At 61.3% G+C, this 22,370-nt stretch overlaps 1 protein-coding gene across 3 annotated transcripts in view; it reads right to left on the bottom strand.

Annotated features, from left to right (window-relative positions):
• The window catches only part of LZTS2 (leucine zipper tumor suppressor 2), a 46,684-nt gene extending 24,680 nt beyond the window's left edge, over positions 1-22,004 (bottom strand). The window contains exons 1-2 of one of the 3 annotated variants that reach the window (XM_073354537.1): positions 21,923-21,995; positions 893-994 (exon numbers count right to left, since the gene is read on the bottom strand). The gene's annotated coding sequence lies outside the window, so the exon portion shown is untranslated. Of the gene's footprint in view, positions 1-892; positions 995-13,976; positions 14,039-21,922 lie in introns of those variants that run through there. The other 2 variants (XM_073354536.1, XM_073354538.1) reach the window with 2 other exon arrangements.
• Positions 22,005-22,370: the final 366 nt, after the last annotated feature.

The following is a 22,370-nucleotide window of genomic DNA, read 5'->3' as shown; positions in this document are numbered from 1 at the left end:
GTGCAGGTTCCAGCTTCTGTCAGAGAGGGCAGATAGCGAGGCGGGCCGCGTGAGTTCATGGGATTTTTTTTAAAAGGTGCAAAAATTATGGGATGTAGAAAATTGCATGCTGGGAAGTTGTCACCTTGCTCCCAGTCACCCCTGTGCAACTGCTTTCTGCCCCATCATGCATTGCCAAAACTTCCCAAGAGACAGTGCGCTGGAGGATGGCACGTTGCATACTGGGCTACCTACCCGTGGTGCACCCCCAGCGCCGATGCAAGGAGCCAAGGATGCATAGGCACAAGTGATAGACTAACTGCGGCAGCTCCATGCTGACGTAACTTGCGTTGGTAAAAGCGTGTAGTGTAGACACGGCGTTTCGCTCTGCTGCCAGGAGGACAGCTATCTTGTCCTGAAATCCAACCACCAGCTAGTGATCAAACCAGCGGGCAAAGGGGGCGCTCTTGCAGTCCTTAATTACGATGACCACAGCGTCAGTGCTGCGAACATCTGCAATGGTGCTTATATATTTGGTAGCTGAATATCGTGCACCGGTATGGAGCAGATGCGGCCACACACGACGTGTGGACACCCAGCTGAATACAGGGATGCGGCACATCCCGGGAACCCTTCCGTCAACTCCAACACCATGGCGACCTGTTCTGTCAAACTGCTCCCCCGCCGGCAGGCCAAACTGCTGCGATGCTCCACGAAGCTCAGCGAATCCAGGAAAACAGATGTTTCCTATCCACCCAGACCTCAACAACCCTCACCCCTCCTCCCCCCCCGCCAGCATCTTAAGTCCCGCAAGCCTTTCTGGGAACATTCGTTTAGCCTCATGCAATCAGGTGACAATCAGAAGGAGGCTTGCAAAGCAGATTGGGCTAAACAAGACTTTAAAAATAAGCACCTTGTGCCGGATCCCACGCAGGAGGTTCCTGGGTTTGACCTTCCACAGTCATCTTGGTCAACTCTGAATCAAATCCGAACCAACCACGGTAGATGCAGGCATCTAATGCACAAACGGAAAATCAAGAACTCCCCAACGTGCAAGTGTGGTTCCCCACAACAGACCAACCAACATCTCACCACCTGCAGCCCAATTTATGAATATGAAGGAGGCATCACTGCAATAAATTCTGCCACTCCTGCTGTAGCCACCTGGCTCGATCGGCTTCAGGTGAAATTGTAATTGCTGCTCTACCCCAGCCATATGGAAGAAGAAGAAGAAGTTGACAATGTCAACGAGGCCAACAGACAACTCTCTGACACCACCCACTGTGAAGAACTCAAAGACCCCACACCACAGTTCACCCAGGAGTTTAACAATACCATCACACCTTCCCCAAACAACTCCAAGAAACACTTTACAAGCCCATCCCCCACAAGCCCACATCAGGGATCTTCTACGTGCTTCCCAAGATACACAAACAACATCCGATGAGTTGAGCTGTAGCTCACAAAAGCTTATGCTCAAATAAATTGGTTAGTCTCTAAGTACGCCCCAAGTACGCCTTTTCTTTTTGCGAATACAGACTAACACGGCTGCTACTCTGAAAGGTAACCCAGCAGACCCATTGTATCTGGTCGCAGCACTAGGACTGAAGATGTATCGGGACTCACAAAAACCAGCCTCAAACCACTCACTGCACAATAGGGCCAGCTTCCTCCAGGATAGCTGACTTCCTCCAGAAACTCTGCACCATTAACAACCGCCTTCAGAACCACATCCTTGCCACCCTGGGTGTCACCTCTCTATACACCAACATCCCTCACCGTGACGGCATTGCTGCCTGCCTCAAGTATCTAAAAGATAATGCACAACGCTCAGAAATCCACCCGGAACACATTGCCAAACCCATCCATTTCATCCTCAGCCACAGTAGCTTCACATTCAACAACAAACACGTTGTCCGAGCCGTGGGAACAGCCACGGGTACAAGGAGAGCTCCGCAATGTGCTGACCTCTCCATGGGCCACCTTGAGGAAGAATTTCTGGACAGATGCACCACAAAACCAATGATACACCTGAGAAACATCAATGATATTTTCATCCTCTGGACAGACCTGAGCTCCCTCCTAGATTTCCACCACCACTTCAACTACCACCATCCATTCAACTCTCTAGAATACTCCCACGCCAGCATCAACTTCCATCACAATCTGCTTCAGCAATGGAACCCGACAGACACCTATATACAAGAAGCCCACAGATCGGCACACCTCCCTTCACAGATCCAGTCACCACCCAAAATGCACCGAGACATTGGTTATCTACAGCCAGGCGCTCAGACACCACAGAACATGCTCCGAGGAGAAAGTCCTGGATACACACCTTAACACATGTAAACCGCCTTCACCAAACAAGGACACTCTACCGGAGAAGTAGATTGTGTCATGGAATGGGCCACCCAAATACCCCAGGAAAACCTTCAATATATAAAATACCCCAAAACCCACTGACCTCACACCTCTAATTGTCACCTACCACCCCACACTGGAACCCAGACAGGTATTATTAAACATTTACAACCCATATTTGATGGGGGCCCCATCCTGAAAGAAATCTTTTCTGAACCCCCTCTTCTGGCCTTCAAACAGTCCCCCAGTCTCATCATTAGAAGCAAGCTCCCCACAGACCAAGATCCAGCAACTCAAAGCAGCACCAGCCCCTGCCAGAACAACATATGCAAAACCTGTAGACATATCACCAATGCTATAATGATCTACCTCCCCGCCCGCACCACAACACACTTTTCAAGATCCATGGGGCCCACACACCTATCACAACATGTGGTTTATCTCATCCAGTGCATCAAATACCCCAATACCAAGTATGTGGGTGAAACCAATGACAATACCCTCGAATGAGCTCACACAGGAAAATGATCAAACACAAAACCACCCTATCACCGCTGAGCAAACACTTTTCACAAAGGGATCACTCCCTAGCTGACCTCTCGCTCCTCGTCCTCAAAGGAAACCTGCAGAACACCTTCAAAAGATAAGCCTGGGAGCTTAAATTCCTAACTCTGCTAGACCCCCAACGCCATGCACTTGACAAACTCGTTGCAGGATCGGGGCCTTACCAATCAGAAAGCCCCTTTTCAGAGTGCACAGCGGGCATCTGCCCTTTGAGACATCACCACCAGGTGGCTCAGGCCCCGAGCCGGGAACAGCCTCAGACAAGGGCTCCTGCTAGATCAATCGGCAGGGGCAGGGGTCCATTTCTCTTTGAAGTGCCAACAGCAAAATCCTCCAAAAGATGTGAGTCCCACAGTGAGGATCCCTGCCCCCTGCCCCACATCTGTTGCTGGTGCCCCCGTGAACTCAGCTTGGCAGCAGAAGAAACCAAACCAAACAATAGCGGCGCCCTGACATACGCACAGCCGCTGACGGCCTGCACTCCCTCGTGGGTGGGAGTGCTCCAGGGCTCCCATGCCGGCCGGCCTCCTCCCCGGGGCTCTCTCTAGCCACCAAAGCAATTCGCTGCACAAAGCCGGGGTAACGCCAGGGCAGAGCCAGGAAAGCAAAGGGGGCGTGATGGGCACGGCTCAGTCACACCCGCTCGAGCATGCTGCACATGGAGATGCTTCCATGCGCTGGCTGGGAGGAAGCCCTCGCCTTTTGTGTCTGGACCACATGCCAAGCTTGACGCAGGCGAGGAGCTCCCTATTGGCGCCGAAGGGGCGAGCTGTCTTTGGGTCAGGGGCAACATCTTTTATTGGACTAACAGCTGGTGGCAGACGGGACATGCTTTCGGGCTCCACAGAGCCCGTCTTCAGGTCTGGGGAAGGTCACCGGAGAGCTCAGAGCTCCCCCACCCCAGCAGATCTCCCGGGACAGAGGAAACTGACTAGCTGGGAAACTGACCAGAGATGAGGGTTGAACTCTTTAAAGCCCAGGAGAGGGATCTAGACCCAGCCACACTGAAATCAGCGCAACTGGGGTCTCTCGTCTACCTTCCACATGGATTTAAAGTCAAACCCGGGCAGCTCTGGGGATAAGACCAAACTCTCCTCCTCGGCTTCGAAAATGGCTGAGGGAAGCACAAAAGGCAAAGAGAAAAGTTGTTCTTTCTCCAGTCGCTCTATTTATTCCGTCAAGTCATAACAGCCAAGAGGTGCCTGCCGCGGCATTGCCTGCCCCTGCGCTGCAAAACCATCAGCAGAGCCAACAGCAGCTCCCAGTGCGGGAGAATCCGAGAAACCAGGCCGCCCCACACCCTCCAAATTCCCCATTCCAACCCCAACCACTCGCTGCTCCGATGCCTTCCTCCGCAGAGGTGCCTTGCTGCGCGCGGGGCAGATCAGCAGATTTGGACTATTTCAGGCCGGAAGGAGCTGGCTGGGGTGTCTGAGCAATGCCGCCCCCTCCTGGACGGAATCGGAACTGATCCAATGTGTCATAGGCCCTGTACTGCTGACACCTCAGGGGGATTCTCCTTTAGCTCGAATGGATCAGTAGGATGCCAGCCTTATCCCTGGCCATGATGCCCAGCACACGGAGATTATAATGTTTTTCCTGTCACCTTTCCTCTGCCTGCCAGAGCCCTACAGCCAGCATGGCAAGGGACCCTCCTGGGACTCAGCAGCTTTCCAGAGCCCAGACCCTGGACAACAGTCCCAGACCAATGGCCTGGCCAGAGCGGCCCCCTTCAGCCGGTAGGTAGCTGTGGCCTGCAGGAGCCCGGGGCTGGGCTAGCAGGGGCTGCGGGTCGGGAGTGAGGAGCGCTAGCTCTCTCTTGCTCTCTCGGCTCTGATCAGGTGTGCGTGCAGCCTGGCTGCGTGGACCCCAGCTCCCCCGCCCCCGCCCCAGTGGCATTCAGGGGGGCAGCGACTTGTGCCTCCTACCCCCACGCCCACTGGAGATTCCCCATGGCCCGGCTGCCCCGGCACTCAGCAGAGGGGAGAGGGGAGCGGAGCTGGGTGGGAATCGGCCCTGACAGCATGGCCAGCTCCCACCCGGCCAGCCCCACACACAGGCAGAGCTGGGGACCCTGCTCACCCCCCCCGCCACAGCCCCTTCCCTGAGAGCCGCCAGGCCTGGGCCAGGGAGCCCCAGGTGCAAGAGGGGAGTGGGGGGTGTTAATGGGGTGGGACGGCCCGTGGGGGAACGAGGGAGTGGGGGCAGTGACGGGGGGGCAGGGTCAATGGGGGATGGATGCTCCAGTGCAAGAGTGAAGGGGGAGGGCGTAGGCTGGTGCTGGGGGGGGGATTTCGCAGCCCCCCCCCCCGCCCACGACGCCTGTCCTAGGCCCTGAACCCATTCCTAACTGGGCACACGCATCCCCCACCCCTCGGCCCATGCCAGGAGCCAGTCATGTGACACGCGGCAGCCGAGGGGCCAGCCCCCCCGCCCACACACACACACTCGGCTGCCTGCTCGCACGCTGCCCGGCGGCTGCGGAAGTGCCTGGAGCCAGGGATGCAGCTGGCATGGGGATGGGCCTGGCACCACAGAGCCCAGCACCTCACTGCCACCTCCAATCAATCCGCCCACGCACAGGGAGAGCCACATGGGGCATGCAGGGCCCCCAGCCCCCCGCCAGGCCCCCACCAGCACCCTCAGTGCCTCCCGCCAGGCCCCCCGCCCCTGCCAGCACCCTCAGTGCCCCCCGCCAGGCCCCCCACCCCTGCCAGCACCCTCAGGGCCCTCCCGCCAGGCCCCCCACCCCTGCCAGCACCCTCAGGGCCCTCCCGCCAGGTTCCCCACCCCTGCCAGCACCCTCAGGGCCCCCCCCAGCCAGGACCCCAGCACCCCTAGTGCCCCCCCGCCAGGGACCCCCGCACCCCCATCAGCACCCCCAGTGCCCCCCACCAGGGCCCGCAGGCCCCACCACCACCGCCAGTGCCCTCCTGTCCGGGCCCCCAGCCCCTGCCACCCTGCCAGCACTCCCCCCCCGCCAGAGCCCCCAGCCTCCACCACCCAGCCAACACCCCCACTGCCCCCTCCGCCAGGGTCCGCAACCCCTGCCGGTGCCCCCCCCAGGTCCCCCAGCCCCCACCGCCACCAGCACCCCCAATACCCTCCATCAGGGCCCCAAGCCCCTGCCAGCACCCCCAGTACCTCCCCGCCAGGGTCCCAGACCCCGCCACCCGGCCAGCACCCCTAGTGCCCCCCTGCCAGGCCCCCGGTATCCCCCTGTCCAGACAGACGGACGTCCCTGTGCCCCTGGGACTCCCAGTCGTCCCCAGCTGCTCGGCACCCAGGGCTGTGCAAGGCGATGTGGCACCATCCAGCAGGGGGCAGCGCTGCTCATCCACCCCCACCCCGCTGAATTCCTCCAGCCAGCGTTAACCCCGTGTGGGCCGGGCCCAGCCGCTCCGGCCGCTTAACCTGGCCCCGGGCACCACATGGGAACCAGGCGCCAGGAGCGGGAGGAGGCTGGGGAGGCCCCTTCCCTGCTGGCCCTTTCCACCTCAAAGAGCCTGGACCAGAACCTCAGGGGAACCGGGTCGGGGGATCACTGGGGCTGGGGCCGACGTACCAGCCCCCACTGGCCGCTCTGCAATGGGACAGCCCTGGGGCCAGGCTGCAGCCCCACAGCCGGGGGTCCCCCGGGGCAGCAGCCCCAACTCACCAACCACGCTGCCTGCCCATCCGCCCCAGACAGCTCGGATCCAGGCCAGCCAGACCCCAGCCCAGCTCAACGGCCTCCTGCAAGGGGGGAGGCAACACAGGGACCCTGGCCCTACCAATGCCCCTTGGGCACCCGCCCCTGGGGCAGCAAAGTGTGGAGGGGGCCCCAGCCCAGCGCAAGGCAGGGGTTGAAGGTGGGGGGTGCGGGGATCCCCCTTGTCCATCAGTCCGCCCACGAGATCAGCTCACCCCGGTCTCTGCGCTGCTCAGGGTAGGGAGCTTCGCCCAGGGGGGAACTGGGTGCTCACGAGAGACCCCTCACCCTGCTGCCCCCCAGCCCTGGGCTCCCCTGCAGCCAGTAACTCCTGCCCCTCCCCACCCCCCAGCCAAGACAGCAATGTGCCCACGGAGCCACAGCCCAGCCCAGGGGCAACCGTCATCTGCGGAGACCTGAGGGCCAAACCTTCTGGCGAGGACACCTCCGTGGGCCGCCCGTGACCCCCGCCCCATGACCCCACCCCACAACCGCTCAGAGCCCCATGGCCTTCGGCAGCCGGATGGACTCACCCTGCCATGCCCAGGACAGGGTGGGGCCAGAGCCCCTGCTCTTCCTCCTGCCCCCAATGGAAGAGCTTCCCGCGGCACACCTGGCACCAAACCGGGGGGGCACTAGGTCCTGGAGGGGCTGCTCCCTAAACAGCCCCCCTGGGCCTTGCCACCAAGCTGCCAGGGAGAGCCAGCTGTGGTTGGATCCGGTGACCGCCAGCCTGTGAGGACCAGTGCCGAGACCTGCCGCACTCGCTGCACTCGGGAAGGATAGGCTTGAGCTAAGGCAGCAGGCTAGGTTCAGTCCCCGGTTCTGCCACACTCCTAGTGACCCTGCCCTACTCATGCCTCAGTTTCCCCTCTGTAGAACAGGGATCAGTGTCAGGGCATGCCCAGAGGACAGGCCCAGCAGTGCGTGTGAGGCTCAGATATCACCATGCAGGGGCCCAGACAAGGACCTGGATAGACAGACAGACTGGCCAATGACCAGACGAGAGGCAGGAACAACTTCGAGTCCCCACCAACCCAGGCTGGACTCCAACCAGCGGCGGGGCAGATCCAGACCCCCCACGCCCTGGGCCTTCCCCCAGTGCACTGCCTCCCTCACCCACCCGGCAGACCCTGAGGACTGGTGTCACGGGTGGAGGGGGGGGCCCTGACCCAAGGGTTTGGGGGCAGACAGTGGGCAGGGGGCATGCAGGAGGTTCCAGGCCAAGGCGAGACCCAGGCTCCACGCCCGGCGTCCCCCGCTCTGGGGCCTTGCCTTGCAGCTCCCACACCCCATTCTGACGCTGGGACCCCTCCCCGGGCCCTGCCCCGTGGGCATCCCAGGACACGAGCACTGGGGCAGGGCAACAGGCCCTTTCCCTCCTCCGCCCAGCACAATGGAAACTAAAGCTACCTGCCGCCCTGAGCACCCACCTGCCCAGGAGCAGCCCCCAGGGGCAGCACGCACCGCCCCGGGCACAGAGATGGAGGCTCCCAGCGCTCTCCCTGCTGCTTGCAACAGCTCCCTCACAAGAGGTAGCATCACGACACTCACCTCGTGCAGCCCGACCCCAGGGCCACGGGCGAGGACGCAGGGCCCTGCACACATGCTATTCACACCCTTGGGGGCCACGACACCCCCACACCCCTGATTCCGTAGCCCAACGGTCCTGGCACCCCAGGAACAAGCCCCCCCCAACACCTCGGCACCCCGTCAGTAGGCCCATTGCAGAGCTCTGGGCATCAGGAAGCTGGCTGGAGGGATCCTCTCCTTCAGCAAAACATTCGCCCCTGCCCTGGGGTACCCCCCCTGGAAGCTCCAGTGGACTACAATGTTGGGGGGGTCAGGAAGGGCCCTGAGGATGGGGGGAGACTGGTCCCCTGGAGGTGACCACTCACCCTTCCAGCCCAGAACCCAACACAGACCTGGGTGCAAATCCTGGGTAGGATCACGAGGGACAGAGACCTGCATGGCTCAGAATTGGGGGGAGTGAGGTGTCAGAGCCCAGGGCAGGGCTAGCCGGGGGCTGCAGGTCAGGAGTGAGGGGCACCGGCAGAGCTGTGAGGGGGGAGCCCAGGGCGGGGCTAGCCGGGGGCTGAGGGTCAGGAGTGAGGGGGCACCGGCAGAGCTGTGAGGGGGGAGCCCAGGGCGGGGCTAGCCGGGGGCTGCGGGTCAGGAGTGAGGGGCACCGGCAGAGCTGTGAGGGGGGAGCCCAGGACAGGGCTAGCCGGGGGCTGCGGGTCAGGAGTGAGGGGCACCGGCAGAGCTGTGAGAGGGGAGCCCAGGGCGGGGCTAGCCAGGGGCTGCGGGTCAGGAGTGAGGGGCACCGGCAGAGCTGTGAGAGGGGAGCCCAGGGCGGGGCTAGCCGGGGGCTGCGGGTCAGGAGTGAGGGGCACCGGCAGAGCTGTGAGGGGGGAGCCCAGGGCGGGGCTAGCCGGGGGCTGAGGGTCAGGAGTGAGGGGCACCGGCAGAGCTGTGAGGGGGGAGCCCAGGGCGGGGCTAGCCGGGGGCTGCGGGTCAGGAGTGAGGGGCACCGGCAGAGCTGTGAGGGGGGAGCCCAGGACAGGGCTAGCCGGGGGCTGCGGGTCAGGAGTGAGGGGCACCGGCAGAGCTGTGAGAGGGGAGCCCAGGGCGGGGCTAGCCAGGGGCTGCGGGTCAGGAGTGAGGGGCACCGGCAGAGCTGTGAGAGGGGAGCCCAGGGCGGGGCTAGCCGGGGGCTGCGGGTCAGGAGTGAGGGGCACCGGCAGAGCTGTGAGGGGGGAGCCCAGGACAGGGCTAGCCGGGGGCTGCGGGTCAGGAGTGAGGGGCACCGGCAGAGCTGTGAGAGGGGAGCCCAGGGCGGGGCTAGCCGGGGGCTGCGGGTCAGGAGTGAGGGGCACCGGCAGAGCTGTGAGAGGGGAGCCCAGGGCGGGGCTAGCCGGGGGCTGCGGGTCAGGAGTGAGGGGCACCGGCAGAGCTGTGAGAGGGGAGCCCAGGGCGGGGCTAGCCGGGGGCTGCGGGTCAGGAGTGAGGGGCACCGGCAGAGCTGTGAGAGGGGAGCCCAGGGCGGGGCTAGCCGGGGGCTGCGGGTCAGGAGTGAGGGGCACCGGCAGAGCTGTGAGGGGGGAGCCCAGGACAGGGCTAGCCGGGGGCTGCGGGTCAGGAGTGAGGGGCACCGGCAGAGCTGTGAGGGGGGAGCCCCTACCCTATTTCACCAGTTCACGAGCACCGACATTGGCTCCCGACGCCCGGGGGAGCGACGGGGGCTCCTGGCCACACGCTGGCTCCGGGAGGGAGGGATCTACCCGTCGTGCCAAGCCCTCGGCCCCCCTCCCTCCCCTCCACATCACGCACCCAGGGAGCGGTGCTCGGGCAGCCTCGGGCCCGGGCCTTTATTTGATCTTGGCTTCTTTACCCAGCAGCCCCGAGCCCGGGGCGGCCACATGACTCGCCAGCAGCTGCTCCTGGCACCTTGCTGGTGCCGGCTGACAGACCCGCTCTGTGTCCTACAGGGCCTGCGCCATTCGGGCCCGAGCAAACCTCCTCTGACACGTCTCGTCCCAGCCCGGCTGGCCTGGCCTTTCCCCAGCCTCCTTCCAGCCCAGAGCCCCCTTCACAAGTTACGCAAAGGCACCGACCACTGGAACGCTGCCACCTCTGGAGTGGAGCACAGCAGCTGGTTAACAGCCCACCGCCATGTTGCTGAACAGCGCAGGAGAGGACGCAAACTCCCTGCCCCGGGCATTCAGTGCTGGGTGCGGGGAGCTCAGAGATGCCATGGCCACGGGGCCACCCAGGCTCACACCCTTGGAGGGAAGAGCGCCCCCTGCTGAATCACGCTCACAAGGCACCAAGCACCTACATTTCCAGCCGATTTCTGGGACGGTTCGGCTGGATCTGAGACTTCACCCCTCACTCCATGCACACAGGGCTCAGCAGGGGCCTAGGGTCCAGCCCCCACCTGTCTGCTGGTAGGGGCCAGCCTGAACTGCCCCCCTGCTCCACAACAAACCCGTCTCAGCCCCGGCCTGCTGGGACCCACGCTGGGGAGCGGGGAGCTCCCCATGGCTCGTCCAGCCCTCGGCACAGGGGCTTGTCGACTGCCCCAGGAGCCAGCGCTTGGCCTGCAGGGATCACGCTGCACGGGCCACAGCCCTGGGATCCGGGAACAAACAGCCCCACGCCGGGTAGCACCAGCCCTCTGGTCCCACCCTCCTCCCAGTCGCGGGGGCGGGACAGCAGCTTTGTGCCCACTGTCCATGCTGTCCCACAGAGTATGGGGCAGGGTGAGATCAGCCCCCCTCACCCGTCATGACCCCGGGGCACGACTGAGCTCCTAATGGAAGGTCTCAGGGGGTCCTGTCTGGTGCTGTCCAGCCACAGCCCACAGCACTTAACCCTTCCTTAGCCCTGTCACCACACAAGCACTAACCTCCCCATCCTCCCAACCCCCTCCAGGCTACAGATGGGGAAACTGAGGCACAGAGCTGGGCGGTGCCCCAGAGGGAGGCAATGGCAGAGCCAGGATTAGAACCCAGGAATCCTGATGGCCCCCAGACAGCTCTGGAGCAGGGGTTCCCCCTGTTGTACCTTTCCACCCCGATCCCCGTCCTCGAGACAACTCCAGAGTTCCCCAGCCAGCCGCAAGGGGGTCAGCGAATGTCCTGCCGGCCAGTGCTCCCGGCTGCGCTGTGCTAAGGAAACCGCCTCAGGTGGCCCCACGCAGCCGCCGTGCCCCATGCCCACCCAGCGGGGCACCTGGGCACCAGCTGACTGATCTGTTTGGCCCACTCTGGCTCTGGAGTAGCGCCCACTGGAGGGCCCGTCTAGAGGGGCAGGGGGCAGGCCAAGATTCTGGGGTACCCGTGGGAAGCACGTTCCTCTCGTTGGCAGATTAGCCGTGGGGCGAGCCCTGGCGGCAGGCGGGTGAGGAGGAAAGAGGAGGAAGAAACAGAGCATCTCACAGGATCCCCAACCCAACTGTGCCCAGTCAGTCACCAGCCGCACTCATTGGACCAAGGTCCCCGTCTCCCCACCCGCGACACGCCGACCCCCAGGCCTGCCCCGCTGACGGCAGCAGGAGCCCACGTGGGGCTGGGGATCAGGCCCGACGGGAGCATTGCTCCCCCAGTTCAGCTGGTCGCTTCGTCCCGGGGCTGCAGGGACCCCGGGCAGGAAAGACCCCCGCTCCCTCCTCCTCCGCCCCGGCTGGGGAGCCGGGGCCCACCCGAGTGGGAGCCGCGCGGCTGTTTGTTTCCAGAGGATTACGCGGGTTGAATTGCTGCGGAGGCCAGGCGCCGGGGGAGGAAGCCCTGGGACAAAGGGCTGCTAGTTTCTCCCAGGCTGGCCGCGGCCCTGCCGATTTTCCACCCCACCCAGGAGCTCCTCAAGCGAAACCGTCAGCAACCGAGGCCCCAGGCTGGGGGAGGGGCTGCAAACGCCAGCCGCCCCCCCCACCCCCCCGCGCAGGCTGCGACCGCCCATAAGGGCCAGGGGTGGGCAGCGCGTGGAGGGGAGACCCCAGCTGTCCGGCTGGCGGCGCTCCGCCCCCGGTTGGCATCAGGCGAGTCCCTCCTGGGTTGCCGGGGGCCCTCGGTGCCATCCCCAGGGAAGTGGTGCCTGGCACAAGAGGCAGGGTGAGTGCCGGCTTCCCCTCCGGGAAGGGCACCAGGCAGGGTTGGCAGACCCACAGTGAGGATCGTGGCCTGAGGACTCCGGCCTTTTTTCAGGGGGGCTTCCTCTCCCCAGCCCACCGACGGGGGACCCGAAGCTCAGAGGGAGGCGGTTCAGGCCACACGGCAGATCTGGAAAAAGAACCCAGGCATCCTGGCTCCCATTCCCCTGTGCCAGCGTCGGGCTGGGCTCTGTCCTCTGGAGGAGGCTTTCGTCCATCGCCCTAAGGACCTGCCGCACCCCCTGCCCTGACCGTGCCCCCCGCCCCACACACCGGCTGCTCCCTCACTTCTCGGCCTCCCCAGGAGCGGGCCGTGGCTACGGCGCCGCAGCCTAATCCAGTTTGGCCCTGCCCGTGTAAACAGGACCAAACTGCAGCAAAGCTGGGTGAAGGAGGAAGGCGTCGCCTTGGTCTTCACTGGGCCAGAGAGTGGGGGTCAGATCCGGTTTCTACCGGGGTTTGGTGCCATCCACGGCTGGAGGCCCTGGGTCCGTCGGAGCCTGGCAGAGCTCTCCGGCACCCCCCGGGGGAAGCTGGAAATGGACATTACTCCTGCTCTTTTCCTTGCAGGGAGCCTTCAGAAGGGAAAACATTAGGAACCGCCGGCTGAGGCCGGGCAGGGACGCTGCAGCAGGACCTGAGGCAGACCAGGGGAGGCCGGGGTGCATCCCCCTCCATCGGCTCCCCGAGCCTCCACAGGCCGGCACCAGGCACAACCGAGCCATCCCAGGGCCCAGGAGTCAGGGACACCGCACCGGGGGGAGGTTTCACAGATGGCCAGTGCTGGCCCAAGGGCTTGACCCCAGGCCTCAACATGCTGGGGCCCTGCTCTGTGCCTCGGTTTCCCCATGTGTAAAACGGGGCGCAGGCTAATCTCCCCCAGAGAGGGGTAACGGTGATACACATTGACAGAGGGCTGCGAAGGGGTCACGAGCCCAGATGCCCCAGTGATGGGCATGGTATCAGACCCCGCAGAGCAGAGACATGTTCTTATAAACCTACGTCCTCACAGAACAGCCCCTTGTCAGCCAATCTCAGAGCAGTTTCCAGACAAGGTCAGGACAGTTATCGGCATTTTACATCTGGGGAAACTGAGGCACGGTGCAGTGCAGCGACTTGCCCAAGGTCACGCAGCAGAGCCAGGAACAGAACCCAGTCTCCAGAGTCCTGGGCCAGTGCCCTGATCCACAGGACCCTTCTGCCCCCCAAACATGCCCCCCCCGCAACAGCGGCCAGGCTTGCCATGGGTTGGAGAGACTCAGCAGAGAGCTGGCACCTCGGGACCGGACACAATTCCTCCACATCCCGGCCTGCTCAAATCACACAGGGGACCCCGTCCCACCCCCCCGTCCCACCCCGGGGCTGCTGGGCGGCCCCTCGTGGCATTTCACAGGGGGCAGCACAAGCCACAAAGCACAAGCCACATGGCACAGATGCCACCCCCGCCCACCCACGGCTTCTGCCCAAGGGGGCAGCACCACAGACAGCTCCCTGCTGGGGAAGGTAGGGTCCCGCCGTTCCCGTGCCAAGGCTGCCAGGGGAGTGGGCACAGGGCTGTGCCCAGCCTCCCACGATCAGCTGGCACGTGGCTGGCTTCTCCGCCTGGGCCCCCAGCGCCCCGGGGTGCTGTCCTGCCCTCGGCCGAAGGCACCCGGGCCCTGCCAGCATAAGGACGGCAGAGGCAGGCCCAAGGCAGAGAAAGGTGCTTTGCCGGCGATCCTGTACCTGATAGCCAAGGCTGGGCAAACAGCCCATCCAGTTCCTGCCACGGGTGGAGCCCTGGAGCCGGCACACTTGCTCAGCTGGTCTGGCACTAAAATAACTGCCAGGCACGGAGAAAAACAAACTTTCCTTAAAGGGGCAGGGACACAGGAGGCCTCCGGGTTGGGCAGGCAGCGGGGCATCGCCTGGCACTGTGCAATCAACAGCCCAGAATTTGAGCTGGGGGCCCAGGAGAGGGGGGGTCTAGGCCCAGCTGTACCACTGGCCTGCTGGGGACTGGTCCCCTCTCTGGTCTGTTTAGCTCGTGCCCCTGGGCCGGCTCTCGTACACACCAAGTGACAGAATGACCCCGCCTACGGGGTCCCCTGCGCCAGTCTCCCAGCAGCTCCCCCCCCGGCAGCAGGGCCCCGGGGTGGGGCTGGAGGACGGGGGGAAGCCCCCCCACCGGCGTTCTGGACATGCAGCAGGGGGCCGTCCCTGTTCAGGGCTGGGGGGAGCCAGCCTCGGCACCCACAGTCGCAGCCCCCACAGAGCCAGGGGGCCCTGAGTACAGCCCCCTCTCAGGGACTGGTCCTGTCCCCCACCCCACAGCGAGAGGCCCCCTCGGGGCACAGCCAGGGCAGTTCTGCTGGGCGGGGGGAGAGGCGGGATTTGATTTCGAACCCCTGGAGCTCCCCTCCAGCACCTCAGTCACTGAGGTGGGCCCGAGCCAGGCCCCAAGCCCAGCACCTGGCAGGCCAGAAACACGCCCAGAAATGAGACGAGCCGCCAGTCACCCCGAGGTCACATCAATTCACCCAACGCCAGCAGAAAAACTCCCCGCCCTCCACAGCCTCCCACTCCTTCCAGGTGAAGGACACCTGGGCCTGGCAGGCTACCCCCCTCCAGCTGATCTGGCCCCAGACGGCTCCCCAGGCCCTGTGCAGACGCCCCCTCTCTGAGTCCCCTCCAACCTGGCCACATGCACCCTGGGGCAGCCCAGGCGAGTAATTAACACCGTCCTGCCGATTCCCGCTGGCCAGGGACACTGCCTCCTGGTCAGAGCACAAAGCCACCAGCTCGCCCGTTCCTCCTCCCTCCAACAGCCAAAAGCTCAAGGCCGTGCTGGAAAACCCCCTCCGCACTCCCCCTCCTCCCCACGCAGGACAGAGAGCTCCATTTCCCAGGCTCCGTCTCTCCGCACAGCCCCTCACCCGCCAAGCCAGCACCACGACAAGCACCCTGCGGCTGAGAGCCAGCAAACTCATTTCCTGTGTGATTGGAACCCACGGCTCCAGGGGGAGCCACTTCTCCACTAGCCTCGCTGGGCCTCACGCCCCTTCCCACCAGACATGTTTTCAGTACTTCCCCCCCATGTCCCTGCTGGGCTGCCGGCTGCTCCACAGAACAGCACGGCCACCCTAAGACGCGTGAGCCGGGCACTAACTATCCGGCATGTTACCGCTGGGAAACTCATTCCAACCGGCAGGACCCAATTCGCTCCAATCCATTTCCCAAGGAGCAGAATGCGAGGTTCTGCCTCAATCTACCATACGTGCATTTCCTCTGGCCTACACGCCGGCCACCGGGGCACCCGCTCAGCGACATTGGCAATGCCCAGTGTGCCAAGCACCAGGGTGCTAAATGCTGCTCCATGAGCCAGGTGGATCAAACCTCGTCCAGAGCAGCTTTAAAGGGACACCAGCGGGAGAAGGCAAAAGTGGAGGAGCCAGTAGTTTATTCAACACCTCTTCCCCTTGATCACACCTACAATCAAGGCCTTGTCGTGGTGAGCTCAGCCCCACGGCATCTATATCTGCCCAGGAGCTCTGGACACACCTGCTGAGCAGCTATTTAAATTCAGGAGGAACACCCCCTCACTCCCCCCCCCAAAAAAGCAGCTGAGCTGATCAACCTGGGGGTTTTCCATCACCCGCTTGGCTGAGCGGCACTTTCAGCAGCCAGGCTCTGCCCTCTGAAAAGCCCCACCCCTTTCTGCAGAGAGGCTCCGCCCACACAGACATGCCTGCCCACAGGGGCAGGTGGCAAACTAAGGCCAGTAGGTCCCCACCAAGGCGTAGCTGAACTGCTACAATGGGAGGATTAATTGAGATGCTAAATGACTAACAGCCGAGGAGAAATAAAGCTCCGGGGAACGGCTGCTCCACTCAACAACCTCGTAGAGAAACACACTTGGGCCAGGTTAATGAGACCCATCGCAGGGTCTCCAGGGATCGTAGGAGGGTGGAGGGCATACAGGCCTGGACAGAAGAGACAGTTTAATCCTATTGCGAATAAATCGCAAGCATGAATATGCTCACAGGGGCTAGCAGGGCTGGACAGCGGATACATTTACACAGAAGAGGCTACTCCCTGCTGGCCTTTGAGGGACCCAGGACTAGCAAAGGGGAGAGCTGGTTTTTCCACCAGAAAGCGTAAATATTTCAAGCTAGTTCCCCTGGATACCACTTCCAGTTCCTGCCTTGTGTGGCCTCACCAATCCACCCCCCAGCCTCTGAGAGTGACCTGGAGGGAGCCCTCCTCTGCTAGGGGAAAGCGATAGCTTCCTTTGCCACCGTCCTAGGCACGGGCACCGATTGGGTACAGTTTAGTTAGAAACCAACGTACCCAAGTCAAGGTTTGCTTCACGCTGCCGGGGATAGCCTGTGGGAGTTCCCTCAGCACGTGGTCCGGAGCAGCCCTCCTCTTTGTTAGGGGCACACCCCTGGCTGTAAAACCCCGAGCGTGCTTCTCCATCATGATGTGACCAGTCTCCCCTGGGATCAGGAGTCGGGATTGCCTAACTGAGCTTTTGGGAGCAGAGATTGTCTTTTGTGCTGTTTGTACAGCACCTAGCGCAGCGGGGTCCACTCCTGGCACCACCACCAGACAAATAACAATAGCTGCATTCTTGCGGAGGGGGACTATGACTGGGGCAGTATTATGGAGTTTAGGAGTTTCCCTCTGGCTCCAGGGAAGTTGCCAATGGGGCCATCAGGTAGCTAGGGCCACTGCTTGAAATGGGCATGCGGGGGAACCATTCACAAGTACGCCCCTCTCTGGCCTCATCTTTAACCAAAACCAGAGCGTGTGACCTCCCAAAGCTTCGCAGCTCGCTATAGAAGAACAACGTAGGTAGGAATTATTGCACCTGCCACCAAAATGCAGCCACCTCTGGGTTGTGTAATGTCACACGGCAACACTAGGGACCTGTTTAGATGAGGAAGTGGAAAAGGATCCCCCGGTCCAGTTGAAATTCCACGAGAGACCCAACAGGCCCAGCACCAGCTGGCAGACAGTTGTAGCGCAGTGATGGTCAGCAGAGCAGCAATCTGCAGACACGGCCAGATACCCAGGAGAAGACGCCAGATCCGTGGCCGTCGGGATCTTCCTTCCTCCCTCCCCCTAGAAAGGCTCTGCACGTCTCTAAGGTGCCACAAGTACTCCTTTTCTTTTTTCAGATTAACTTTCATTACTCTGCATTCGTTATTACTTCCTCTGCCTGGAAGCGGGAACTGCCAGCATGTGGGTAAAGGGATTAGAAGGTCACCTAGTTTCACTGGGGCTTCTGTCCCAGCACCTCCTTGGCCTCTGCAGAAATGCTGTTTTGTAACTGGCTCCGCAGTAATTCCCCCTCGGGGAATCACAACAGATGTCCTCCCTCCTAAGCAACCGCCTAATGGGGCTGTGAGATGGTGAAGGGTGATTATAGTTTCCATCTTTCCTCAGTGACACAAGTACACCAGTGTTACAGGACATCTTGAACGTCAGAATGGGGTGGGGAGGAGTTGCGGGGGGGCATCACAGGGGGGGAGAAAACATCCATCTCTGTAGAACTTTACAGATTCCAAGGCCAGAAGCAACCATTGTGATGATCTAGTCTGACCCCCTGTGTAGCAGAGGCCAGAGATCTGCCCCCAAATAACTCCTACAGCAGATCTTTTAGAAAACATCCACTCTTGGTTCAAAAACGGTTCGTGAGAGAGAACCCATGTCAACCCTTGGTAAATTGCTCCAATGGTTACTCACGCTCACTGTTCAAAATGTCCATCTTATTTCCAGTCGGAATTTGTCTAGCTACAACATTTAGCCACTGGATAGTTTTATACCTTTCTCTGCTATATTGCAGAGCTATATTAGAGATTTCTTCCCCATGTCGGTATTTTATAGACTGTAATCAAATCACCCCTTAGCTGTCTCTTTGTTAAGTTAAATAGATTGAACTCCTTGAGTCTGTCATTATCAGGCAGGTTTTCTCACCCTTTAACCCTTCCCGTGACTCTTCTCTGACCCCTCTCCAACTGATCAACATCCTTCTTGAACTGCAGGGACCAGACCTGGTCACAGGATCCCAGCAGTGGTCACACCAGTGCCAAGTACAGAGGTAAAATAACCTCTCTGCTCCTACCTGAGCTTCCCCTGTTTGTGCATCCCAGGATCGCATTCATTCAGCTGATTATTCACCACGGCCCAAAATCTTTTTCGGCGTCACTGCTTCTCAAGATAGAATCTCTCACCCTATAAGTATGGTCAGCAGTCTTTGTCCCAAGATGTATACATTTACATTTAGCTGCATTAAAATGCATACAGTTTCCTTGCGCCCAGTTTACCAAATGATCTAGAGCGCTCTGATTCAGTGACCTGTCCACTTCATTATTTACCACTCCTCCAAGTTTTGTGTCATCTGCAAACTTTATCAGTGATGATTTTATGTTTTCTCTCAACTCATTGATAAAGATGTTAAATAGTGTAGGACCAAGAACTGACCCCTGCAGGACCCCAACGGAAACGGTCAATGAGGATACCCTGTTGTGTTTTGAGACCTGTCAGTTAGCCAGTTTTTCATGTGCGCTGTGTGAATTTGGAATATTTAAGTGAGTTTCTAGCCCTTATGGCTTCGGAGAAAGCCTTCCAAGCATCCTGATGAACCCTGAGTCTGCAGACAGACAGCTCTCCTCTGCAGCTGCTCAGAAGTTTCTGAAGCAGCAGCAGTGTGAAACTGACAAGACTCTAGTCAGTATCACAACAGGGATTCAGAACCCCAGAGCAGAAGGGAAACTGACAAGAATCATGTCAATTTCATGATGAAACTGCTTGGGAAAGCATTTCCGGGCTCGTTTTTCTTCTCTGCCTAGGGCTACTAGGTGTATTCCTCAGGCTCAGAGGTGCCTGGTCAATGTTCATAACCCTGCTGATCCGAGAATCTACAATCCAAGCATAGGAGCAATGCACACACACGTGTACATACCCCTGACCCTCCACACACACACTGTTTTCTACCTTCAGGTTTTCCAGACAGCTGATGAGATGCCAGTTCTCCCACACAGCACTGATCCTCACTACACCTCCCGCTGCTCCGAGTTTGAATTCCCCACCCAAGCCGCCAGACTTAGAGTCCAAGTTACAACACAAGCAATTAATGTAACAGCCGCCAAACAGTGGGTGTCGTTTTCCCTAGTGAAATTTATGCTGCTGGGAGCAGGGCAGGGACGAGGTTTCCTCTAGGCATCGTCACACGCTCCTGCCAACGAAGCTGAAAGCTGGCCGAGCTGCGTACCCACATCCAGCCCGGGGTACTGTTGTGCATGCCTCAGTGACGTGACCCCGCTGGAGGGAAGGGAGGTGGTGGGGGAAAGAAAGAGACACACACAGGAGAAATGAAAAGGGGAAAGCAGCCAGCCTTCAGAAAGGAATGACAACCTGCTGGAGAAGCTTGTCCGCACAGGAGAAAGTCAGATGAGATCAGCTCACAAGCCCTGCAATAACAAACCACTTGCCATTTCAAGTTGATGCCTATGGCTCCAACGTCACACCAAAACATCCTCCCCAGCTTATCAGAACGCACCAGGGGGGCGTGGGGGAGGCCTGCCTCTCGCTGCATGTGACTTGGATCCCATGTGCATGTTCATACGTGGGAATCCGGTCACGTTTATCCATTCCCATACTGCCCGCCTTACGGGCCTCCCCGAGGTTAATGGCAACCGTTCCATTGACCTCAGAGGGCTCTGTATCTGCAGCAATTGGGCAGGGAAGAGGGTGCTTGTTTCCTTGCTGGGCATCAAAGCATGAAGCCAGAGGAAGGACTGTGAGATTTTCCTCCTTCCAGCTGGCATCCTCATGAGCAGGTCACAGCTCCCCTCCGCGCCGGCCTTCCCAATCCAAGAATCACATTACAGATCCCCTCAGACCTTCGAGCTCCGGCCGCAAGCAGGCATATTATGCTGTGCTCAATGAACAGCTCATGGCGCAGCTGGCGTCAGCTTGAAATCCAGCAGCGCACCAATAACCATGCGTTCTCGGGGCAGCCACAGCTAGCCAGAGAGGAGCGGGCTCGCCCTCCCTATTGAGCGGAGGTGAAAGCCAGCTCCTCCAAAACCAGATCAGGGTGTATTTGATGCATCCCCCTACAGATGCTTTTCCCAGCCTTCTCCAGGCACCCTGCCAGCCCCACTCTTGGCATTCTCCCACCGTAACTCCCCAGACGAAGCTTCCGGGCGATGCTCTCCGGAGTGAGACTCTCTGCTCTGGAGGACTGCACTGCAGCCTCGCGTTCCATCCCGGCCGTTACATTCCATCGAGGTACGGAGCGAGAGGGTCCAACCCCTACCCGAGCGAACGGAAGGACTCCAGTCCGGCCCTAAACAACTCGCCCGAGGACCAGGAACTGAGCCCAGATTCTCTGCAGTCCGAATCCAGAGTCTTAACCACAGAACTGCCTTTCACTCTACACCACAAGAGTTTACACAGGGCAGCAAAGGTGACAGGAGAGGCAGCCCTATGGGAAGGGGGCAGAGAAAGAGGACCTCTCCCCGAACATACACACTTGCGCTTTGCCAAACAGGATGGAGATCCATATGCCACAGCAGCTGCCAGCCAGGCCAGCCCCTGCCCAGGCTAGAAGGGCAGGCCAGGGCTGGGGGAGGAGAGGCCTGGCTGGCCCGGGTCAGTCCAGAGCGGGTAGGGGCTGCTTCCGCTGTAAATCACCCTCCTGAGCCCAGCGAGGGGCCAGAGGGAGCGAGACACTTTCCCAGCACTCTGGGGACAGGGCCTCACCACTGGGGATAGGGGACACAGCGCAATCAGGGCAGCAGGGCAGTGCCCCAGTGCGGCCTGCCCGGCGTGGGGTGAACTGTACACTGAGCTTCTGCCCCATGCACCCCATGCCCCCCACTACCTCCTCCCCCCAATACTCAACTATCCTCCACTTCTCCCAACAGTCCCCCCCACTGCCCAGTAACCCCCATAAAGACCCCGCTCACCACAGGCCCCAACCCCTCACCCCAACATCTCAGCCTCCAACCCCTCTGCCCCCCAACATGCCCCATAACTTACCTTCCACCTCCTCACCCCACCCCCCACAGACCTCAGTCACCCCCAACATCCCAGCCTCCAACCCCACTGCCGCCCAACATGCCCCACTGCCCCACAACTCACCTCCCACCTCCTCACCCCCCATGGCCCCAAACCCCACCACCCCCAACATTCCCCATCCCCCCACAACGCATCCCCCAAACCCTCACCCCATTGCCCCCAACAACCTGCCCCATTCACTCCTGACACACTGGACCTCTATATCCCCCACTCACTCCACCAGCCCCCCAACCCCAGCAGCCCAACATTTCCCAGCTCCCCACAGCCACAACTCCCCCAAACTCCTCACCCCCCTGCCCCAACCTCTCCCCACAACTCCCCCAAACTCCTCACCCCCCTGCCCCAACCTCTCCCCACAACTCCCCCAAACTCCTCACCCCCGCTGCCCCCAACATCCCCCCACAACTCCCCCCAAAGTCCCTCCCCCGCTGCCCCCAACTCCCCTCAAACTCCTCCCCCCACAACTCCCCCAAACTCCTCCACCCACCGCCCCCAACATCCCCCCACAACTCCTCCCCCCGCTGCCCCCAACAACTCCCCCAAAGTCCCTCCCCCCGCCCTCCCGACCCACCAGCCCCGGGACCCTCCCGGCCACTCACCGGCGGCCCCCGGCTCCGCGCTCCGCTCCCGTCCCGGGCCAGGGCGGCTCCTCTCGCTCCCATCGCCCGCCCCGCGCTCCCCCGCCGGAGCCCCCAGCGCCAGGCTCCGCCCGGCCGCCTCCACCCCCCTAGAGCCCCCCCAGTGGGGAGGGCACCAACAAGGAGCCGCAGCTGGGGAGGGGCCCGACTCGGGGGGGTCCCTACAGACGGAGCCCGGCCCCAGCGACAGCCCCGCCCCACCCCCAGACTAGCCCCCCCGGGGGGCCTTTAGGTGCAGGAGACCTTAGGATCCTGCTATGGGGATGGGGACCCCTAACCCCCCAGATCAGCCCTGCCCTGGGGGCCCTTTAGGGGCGGGAGACCATAGGATCCTGCTATGGGGATGGGGACCCCTAACCCTCCAGATCAGCCCTGCCCTGGGGGCCCTTTAGGGGCGGGAGACCATAGG

This window comes from Lepidochelys kempii, chromosome 7, assembly GCF_965140265.1.
Source record: "Lepidochelys kempii isolate rLepKem1 chromosome 7, rLepKem1.hap2, whole genome shotgun sequence".
Classification (NCBI taxonomy): Eukaryota; Metazoa; Chordata; order Testudines; family Cheloniidae; genus Lepidochelys; species Lepidochelys kempii.
This window is presented reverse-complemented; position numbering and strand designations above follow the sequence as displayed.